A 6,831-nucleotide genomic window follows, 5' to 3' on the forward strand; every position below is an offset into this window, starting at 1 on the left:
GCACGTGAAATCCGCAGAGCTTAAGAAAATTAATTCTCACCTGCGTCTTGTGGCGTAATTGACCGTAGGTCGTTTGAGTCACTTTGTTTTCATCATCGGGGTTGTAACAAGCGCTACAACCATGAAAAAAACAACCTTGGAACTCAAATGCTGTTTGTAACCCATCGATCACTAAATAGCCGTCCAGATAGTAGCTACCAACTTTCTTCTCACTACCTTGTAACGCGTGTCTTATTTCTATGCCTTCTGTATGCGCTATGTACATTAACCACTGTATGGCTGGTGTTGAGTAACGCTTCTGAGTTTTGTGATAGTTATCAGACGGTACAAGCGCCAACGTGTTATCCTTTAAAAATTTACATCGGTACATGGCCATGCAAACAGCGGCCAGCGTGACCAGTTGAAAGGGATCAATGTATCTCTTAACAATAACCGGCTTATTTTTCTTATATACGACAACTTCCTGTTCGGTCATCGATATAACGGCATCTCGGAACACCTTACAAGCCCTCTGTAATATTACCACATCCTCCTTGCAATAGCGTTTAAGTTCATCCTGGAAGTTAAACGACTTATGCTTACATCTCTCGTACCAATCTTTGAATTCAATCTTTTCTGTCCCCATCATATATTGCATGCCGAAATGTTGAATATCCGGCATGGCACCTATATAATTTTGGTTAGCGGCTTTGTTAAAAAAATGTGGGAAATATCCTTTTGAACCCTCAAAACCCATTGCTTTTGGTAAACGACTGAGGCGCATAGGCAAGAAATTTAAAGAATCGATAAATCGAATATTTAAATCACTCACCGTTACGCACAACAGTTTACCGCCTTGTGCCAACACAGAGGTTTTCAATTTTTCCTTAATCAATTGACGCATTACAAAGTACGCATCATAACGCCCTGCGTTATGGGCTATGAATATGTATCCCGCAAATTTTGGTCTCATGAATGTTTTTACAAAATCTGCAATACAATCAGTGCCCTGAAATTCCCAGGATTTCTCATCTATCAGCGTTAATGCGTAACAGTAATTAGGTATGTGCACGCTCGTTTCTTGCATGCATTCAAAATCATAAAAAATGTATTTTAAAGTAGGAATCGTAGGTTTAATGTTTTGAATGTAACACAAATGACCCGCAAAATTGTCAACATTCACTTTGCAAACGGGACAGTTCATACCCCGACAAGCGTGGTCGGGATTGGTGTACAAACCACAGCGATCGCAATACATTTTTTGAAGGCACGGCATTTTCATAGCCAACGCTAAAGACTTGTGCATCTCTAAACAGTCTGTTGACCTGCAAAACACCCTACACTGCGTACACCTTAGCGCTGCCTGACCTGTATCAATGCAATCCTGCCTGAGACACGACTTACAAAAGAAAAGACAGTCGTGCTTATTTCTGTGGTGGTACACATTGTTGCAAAATTTACAGAAGTAACGGGCACCAACAAAAGCTTTAATGTCCAAAATACCATAGTAATGATCATCGTGCCATAGGATGAACAGTATGTTGTCTTTGTATCGACAATCTGTGCTATAACAATTCCAGCAACCATTACTGTAATAAAGAATCTTAATTGATGACTTTAAATGGTTTTCAAAACAAGCAACATCGCTAAAGCTGATCATTTTATCAAGGGGCAAATTTAATGCTTTATGAATCTCGATTGCCCTTTCGTGTATCACTTGGTCTGTGGAATTATTTTTGTCCAGAAGTTTGCAGAGGCTAGCCGCCAGACACAGATTGTTACCGCTGTTATTAAAATCAAATAACAAACGACTGCGCTTTTTAATAATTAGACTATATGGAATTCTCCTTAGCCCTCCCCGTCAGGGCTCCGCCTACACGATTCTTGAAAACAGAGATCACAAATTTCAACTCTGTATCAAATAAAACCTCAGCATTACTTTGCAGCGTGTTTGTTATCTGATTCAAAAAACTGACGGCGTCTAATGACTCGCGCGGCTTACGGTGTGAATAGATGGCATTGTGTAACCCTCCACCTTCCAACCTTAGCTGTATACGATGGTTAGGGTCGACATTAATCATGTAGCTGTCAAGCATAGTCTGTATTGCATCGTGTATCGCCCTCGTAGCTTCTACAAATGATGTGATTCTATTCAAGTTGATAAAACGGAAATGATGGTGTAATTCAGACGCCCTGAAATTGGGGTGATCTCGTTCGTACCTGTCTATGGTTTCTAAAAACACAGGGTGCGTTGCCTCGCTATTACTAGGCGTTTCCGGACCAGCCGGTCCGGGTGATGCTACGCGCTCGGCGCTGTCCGTCTGTGATGTCCGTCTATCTATGTGTTGTGACGGTATGTTGTCATTCTGTTCATTAAATATACGTGTGCCTCGTCGCGCCAGTCTAAGTCGCTTTTGTTTTCTTAAGTTTCTTAACGTTCTTATGGACCGTTTTACTTTTAAATTTCTGCTTGTATTTTTACGTCCCTGTGCTCTACGCATTGCAATGTTGTTCAAACCGCAACCTGTCATAAATAGTCATGTCTGTGTTTTTTTACCGAATGAGTTGACCTCTAGGAAATCACAAGTCTCCCTAACTAGGTTGTTCCTTTCTATTGCGAGTTCCAGATAGCGTTTAATACATTTATTAAGCGCACGCTGATCTCGTTTGCCGCTGTGCATTATTTCTGCGAGTCGTGTTAACATTCCCGTGGACACGTGGTTCGTGTAAGTGACTTCTCTCCAAACAGCCCCTAACAGCGCATTATATTTTAATTCTGCTGCTTTACTCGCGCGATCTGCCCTCGTGGGTTTGCCTGTAGTATTTTGCCGACAACCACCAGCACCTGTTGAACATACGTCTGATGGCCCGTCGTCAGCCTCAGCCATTGTGCTCTGACGCGACGGCCGTTGTTGTTGTCTAACATCAATACCAGATGGACCGGCAACAACATCGTCCGTCGCCGCAGAACGCGACTCAACCACTGACGCTCTAACCCCTTTGTTTGGCACTTCTGAAATATCAACACAATCGTGACCAGCCACAGCTTCTACATCGGTTATATAAAATGACTGTGCGTCTTGAAGTAAATCATAACTGACATCTGGATTTATAACGGGGTCAACCTGCGTATCTGGAATTATAATGGGTTCAACCTGTGTGTCTGGAATTATAATGGGTTCAATCTGTGTATCTGGAATTATAATGGGATCATTCTGAGTTACTGATGTTATTATAACCCTATTTTCATTTGTATATTTGATCTTGTACTTTTTTGAGAGCCGATTGGCCCTCTTACCTTTTGCAATCTGTGAGTCATCAGTTTTATCACTAACACAGTTCGTTTGTTCATCATCATCATCATCATCATGATCGGGCAACATCTTGAATTTGTTGACGTTGTTACATCTAGTTGGCGCATCTTGTAACGCCGTCAACCGCCTTCTTTTAGACTCGGTTTTGTCTGTATAATCCAACTTCCTCTTCACACCCCTTTGCTTAGGTATTTCATTCACCCAATGCGTTGTGCGCGACACATCACTCACATGACTGTTTGGATTAATTTTATCGTACATCTGATTCATTATCAATGGCTTAGAACCAAATAGGTGTAAATGTCTGTTCGGCGGCTGCATGTATTGATTCTCTTTGTCATCGGGTCTATGCGTTGTTGTATCGGGTGTGCTTGTACGGGGCGCCGCTTCTTCGATCGTTTCATCATCCGATGTAAGTATAGAACAATAGCCGGAAGGATCTATGTTGTACAATGTTTCATCGAATGCTAAAAAACAAAAACAATTAATTAGTTGCTTTTTACATTTTTGCTCTGTGAAAACATTAGCTTTTTAAATACGTGTAACAACCGTATAGCGATGTTTAATTAACTTACTATCGATAGAAAACATAACAGTTAGATGCACGTCTATGATTGACATTTTTTCTCTGTTAAAAAAATTAATGTTTTAAATATGTGTAACAATCGTATAACCACGTTTAATTAACTTACTAACTATAGAAAACATAACATTTAGTTAAATGTACGGCTATGATTGACATTTTTTCTCTGTTAAAAAATTAACGTTTTAAATGCTTGTAACAAATGAATAGCGTCGTTGAATTAACTTACTAACGATAGAAAACATAACAATTAGATGTACGGCTATGATTGACAGTTTTTTTTCTGTTAAAAAATTTACGTTTTAACTGCTTATAACAAATCAATAGCATTGTTGAATTAACTTACTATCGATAGAAAACTCTGCTTGCGGTTCTGACTCCTGTGATGGCAGCGGACGCAGTTGCACATTGCGCATATACTTTTCAAAGCTTGTTTCCACGCATAGGCGGTTAGGGCTATCTGCAAAATACAAATGAGCAATTTAAAATCATTTCATACCATAAGACGTGATAAGGGCTAAAACAGAATAACATTTTAAACACGCTTGGTATAGAGCTATATATAAACTTACAAAGAATTAAGTTTCAAAAAGGTTTGAGATTACCTAAAGGATAAAAAAGGCTCTGTCTAGATGGACCAATTGGTCCTTATCTAACATCAAATTCTATGTTTCTAATACACGTACAGCTACTTTGCGCACTCGGTAAAAACGTATCATTCGTTTTAAAAAGCTAAATTCACAAACATATACATACAACTGCTTTGAGACTTCGGTGAATCAGCGTATGCCTTATAAGGATTCTGAATCGCTTCATCAGCAGAACCATTCGCGCATTCTACGACGTCTGGATCTGTCCTTCTCAGCCCTTGACCGACCGGTCCTGCGTAAGATTAATTCTTGTTAACTATGCGAGCAAAAGCATTTTAAAAACAAATTAAAATTATTCAGCAGTCGATAAACTTACGATCACAAGATTTAACATTATATATCTATAAAATAACATTATTTATGAACCGTTAAACATTGTATGACCACTTACGAGTTAGCGGTTGATAAAGATGCTCATCAATTTGCGAAAGACTAGCGATCATGTCATCGTCAGAAATTTCAAATACTTTGCGACTCGCTGACTGTTAAAAAGATATAGTGTAGATTATATTTATCGCTAATTTATGTTTTTACATAATAATACCTCTTGTAAAGATATTTTAACGACTCTACGATCAAATAAACCATACATAAATACATACCGCCATTATTATTTTAACAGACGCTTCGTCTTGAAATAATCTTAATGCTGTAAGACAAAAATTATAATAAATGTATTTTAAATATACATGAATAAAACATATACGCTAAATAACGTATTTACACAACACTTATGAATCACAAAAATATTGTGATAATCTTTTAAATATTTTTTTTTTTAAATTAAAACAGAAAATGTTAATACGCTAATACAGGCATTGCCAAAATAAACCATTAGATGTCACTCATTCATACGTAATAGACGTGTTTGATTTTTAAAATACAATACACATCTATATATAAAAAATTATCATATAACCCTATATATATATATATATATATATATACACACCCACAACATATGCAACATTCTCCAAAATAAGTAACATTCTGCATGCTGCGGTTATTAGCAACAAATCAACTTTTGGGGAAATGTCACAGCCCTTGTTAGCGCAAGATAATCTACCATTAATTATATAGGCTGTCATTAAAGTAAGTATGCCGTATAAGAAAATTGATAACGTCGTAGGTCATATTGTCTAAGATGGAGAAACATAATAAAATACAAATAAATAATAATTAAATAAAAAAAGGGTAAATAATTATAATACTTACATATACCTTGCTTGATATCTTCTGTGTGAGAGATTTCAATGCTGTGCTGGTATGGCTACAAGACTCTCCTTATAAAGCTGAAATATTGTTGACACATGCAAAACACAGACCCCTGCGGGTGGAGCTATAGGGGGCATGTACAAATCGAGTTTCAAAAAACAGCTTATTTATTAATAAACACATAATTTTACACCTGATTATGTTATACAATTAATTTATACGGCTTTATCTTCCATAAAGCAATGCCAACATTTTGAATATAAACAAGCGGTGTTTTTACAAACGATATTAGTATATATATATATACATGCTTAGCGCCATCTTGCTGCTATATTTTAGCAACATTTAGGTTTAATACGTATGTCTGTCAAGTATTGTTATTGTAGCCACAGCATTTCAAATGTGAAACGGCATTAATGTTTAAAATATTTCGTTCGTCAAATGATAAAAACAGTTTAGTTCCTATATGACGCAGAATGATTTTACCGATTTGTACTACTTGTTGCTAACCATTAGGCTCTATCAATGCTGATTAGCATCTATACACCGTCAATTAAGTATTATGCTTATTACCAGTCGTGTTACTGCAGCGCAGTTAAAATGGTTCTCTCTCTATATCTCTTAACCCCCAACCGCTGCTAATTGATAATATATCATTATCCATAGCGTGTATGTCATTTTACATCCGACAACCAGTCAATTACAAACTCATGTTCTCATAGCACTCTTGATAGACCTTAATTAATGACCAGACAAGTCTGGTCATGTCTGCTTGCAATCAAAGTTCAACCTTCGGTCACTAGCAAATTCCCCAGTCTTGCAAATTATCATATACCTAGTAACAGAACTTAATTACCCCTGCAACTTTCTTGTCTGTTTGTATCAGTCAAATAGCTCTAAATATAAAAACATAAGGACCACCTAGACCTCAATGTCAACTCCTAATTAAAGCAAACAGGTTTGTCTATGTGTACTGTTTGCATGACAATTAGCTATAACAGAACTTAATTACCCTGCAGCTTTCTTGTTTGTTTACGTGGAGCACTAAGATTTATCTTATCTGTAATAATGATAACTGTTCTCAATGTCA

Source organism: Pseudophryne corroboree, chromosome 1 (genome assembly GCF_028390025.1).
Source record: "Pseudophryne corroboree isolate aPseCor3 chromosome 1, aPseCor3.hap2, whole genome shotgun sequence".
Classification (NCBI taxonomy): domain Eukaryota; kingdom Metazoa; phylum Chordata; class Amphibia; order Anura; family Myobatrachidae; genus Pseudophryne; species Pseudophryne corroboree.